The sequence below is a fragment of the Camellia sinensis genome, chromosome 5, assembly GCF_055761805.1.
Source record: "Camellia sinensis isolate YWXY chromosome 5, ASM5576180v1, whole genome shotgun sequence".
Lineage (NCBI taxonomy): Eukaryota > Viridiplantae > Streptophyta > Magnoliopsida > Ericales > Theaceae > Camellia > Camellia sinensis.
The window spans coordinates 198272897-198275876 of NC_138965.1; the positions used below are offsets into that span (position 1 = coordinate 198272897).

A 2980-nucleotide genomic window follows, 5' to 3' on the forward strand; every position below is an offset into this window, starting at 1 on the left:
TGTTTTCTCACCAAACATGATAGGTAAGAAAGCAAAACAATCATGCTTGGATAGGCAAGAATGCAAAGCATGTGAAAGGGACATGAGTGAGATTTCTTTTTGCAAAATATATATAAAAAAAATCAACTTAGGGTTCATTTGGGATGCGGGTTGACTTTTTGACTATTTTAACCTGGGGTTAAAAAGCCTTATTTGGAATAGGCTTTTTGACTTTTTTGACTTTTGTGAGTGAAAAAATAAAATAATTATGGGTTGAATGTGACATTTTATCCTATTTTGCTAAAATAATCTATTTTGTCTTATATGGCTATTTTAGCCCAAATGGGCATGCCAAACGGGGTTTTACTAACTTATTTAGGCCACATCATCTTTATTTCTTTACACATCAACTTATTTAGGTTACATCACCCCTCTACTTCTCTTCTCTGTATATCATTTTGTAACTAATATAAAAGCCATAAAGAAAAATAATAATAATAATTTAAAAACAAAACCACAACCATCACTAATGCTATGTTTGATTGAAAGATTTGACATTGGATTTAAAAAGGAAAAAGATGCATGAAATTACGTAAAAAAATAAGTATATTTTATTCATATTTCACTTTTATTTTTTATTTTTTATTATTTCCAAATCCCTGCTAAAATCTTCTAACCAAACACATCATAAACCTTCATTTCTCCTCATTTCTCACCCAACTTACAAACCAAACATGAAAAAAGAATTCCATTTCTCATAATTTCTTATTATTTCTCACCAAATCACCCCATTCAAACAGAGTAAAAGCATATGTATAAGCATGCATATACAAACACACATACCATGTAATCAGTGGTGATGAAGGGATCATTAACAGCAACCAGTTCAACATCGTTTCTCTGCAGAGAAACTCTGGCTACCAGACGACCAATTCTTCCGAACCCTAAATATATTTCAACATAGATCAATTAATTCAACAACTTTCCACTCCAAAAAAAAAAAAAAAAAAAAAAAAAAAAAAAAAAAAAAAAAAAAAAAAACTTAAAGCAAGAGAGAAACAATACCATTGATACCGATCTTGATCTTCTTATCAGAACCTACAGGACAACTCACCAACTAAAATTAGACATTGATACACAACAACAAATTTTAGGAGACAATTACAAAGAAAAGTGATTACCCATTAGTTTAGAGAGACAGAGGAACAAAGGGTTTGTTTTTTTTAGATAGGGAAAATGAGTTGGGAAGCAGAAAGTGAGGGCTTTTCCCAAAATAAGCTAAAATACCAAGTTATTTTTCAAATTAGGTATAGTTCGGATGGAATTTTAAAAATTTATAAAACTGTAAAAACTTAATTAAACCACATTTTTAATTAAGAGAACGTGGAAACAAACTACGCTTTTAAGTAAATTTATGTTTTTAAGTAAAAAAAAAAAATTCTTCAGAAAACGTGGTTAGGATTAAAATGATAAAATTTTACTAACAAAATTAAGGTTGCGTTTGGTAGAGTTTTGTAAATATGATTTGAGAGTATGAGTTCAAATTATATAACTCATAACAAAACACACTACTTTCACACCATTAAAAATTCTGATCAACACTCATAACCAAACGCTTTTTAAAATTCGATTAAAAAAATTATTATTAACAGAAAATAACATTAATCAATTTTTTAATTGAAAATACTACAAAGGAAATAATTTTTTCCCAAAATAAATATTCAAAAAATTTAAATCATAAATATTTAAATAATTTAAATAATCTAAAAAATTTAATAAGTAAAAAATTAAAATAAATATTCAAAAAATTTAAATCGTAAAAATTTAAATAATTTAAAATGTTAATATTTTAAATTTAAAAACAACTCTACACTTAAATCGTAACTAAACACATAAAACAAAACTCAATTAAGAAATTATTTTTAAAACTCATAACCAAACACATAACTCGAAACTCTATACTACTTTCACAACTCTACACTCAAATCGTAACTAAATACATAACAAAAAAAATTAAAATATTTAAAAATATTTTTATAAAATAGAGTTTGAATTTATTTTTATAAAATATTTTAAAATTTAAAAAATTAAAATCGTAATATTTTGAAATTAAAATATTTAAAAATATTCAAAAAATAAAAAAAAACTAAAAAAATCGTTTAAATATTAAAATTTAAAATCTTAAAAAAATTAAAATATTTTTAAAATATTTAAAAAATTAAAATATTGATTTGAATTGAGTTTTGAATTATGTGTTTAGTTATGAGTTTTGAAAAGTAAGAGCATCTCCAACGATTCACCTAATTTTTCACCAAATCTGAGTACAAAAATGACCATTTTCTCAATTTGATACAGAATACTCCAATGGTTGATTTTCATCAAATCTGCTCCAGGGACAACCGGCTGATCGACCGGTAAGGCAAAAAAAAAAAAAACTTTTTTTAATTGTTTGAACCTACCTATTTGAACTGTTTGAACCTTTCAGTGGTCGACCGGCTGGTCAACCGGTAAGGCAAATATATATATATATATATATATATTTTTTAATTGTTTGAACCTACCCATTTGAACTGTTTGAACCATTAAGTGGTCGACCGATTGATCAACCGGCCGAGCAACCGGCTGGTTGACCAGTTCCTCTCCTCCAACGGTCACAAACAATAATTTGTTGAAATCTGTATCCTATTCTCAGTTTGATGATTTTTTTATTCAATTCTCAATTTGATATCAGTTTGGTGAAACCGTTGGAGCTTCAAAAAGTGTCTTTTTCACCAAATTTCAAATTTGATGCCAGGTTTGGTGAACCGTTGGAGATGGTCTAATAATTTTGTTTTGAATTGAGTTTTGAGAAATTGGTGTAAAATTATGATTTGAAAACTCCAAACAAACAACACACTCAAATAAATGGGTAGAACTATACTTTAAGATGCTTACCAAACGGAGCCTCAATATCTCATACTAATTTTCTTGATTTTGTTAATTTTAAACAACTAAGAAAATC

The 2980-nt window shown here is 26.8% G+C and overlaps 1 long non-coding RNA gene across 1 annotated transcript; it reads right to left on the minus strand.

The window, feature by feature from the left end:
- Positions 1-794: 794 nt before the first annotated feature.
- Positions 795-1242, minus strand: LOC145790326 (uncharacterized). Its single transcript, XR_014329009.1, has 3 exons — positions 1161-1242; positions 1045-1077; positions 795-923 (listed from the first exon to the last, which is right to left on the minus strand). It is a non-coding gene; the product is annotated as an uncharacterized LOC145790326 (long non-coding RNA).
- Between the last annotated feature and the right edge of the window lie 1738 nt (positions 1243-2980).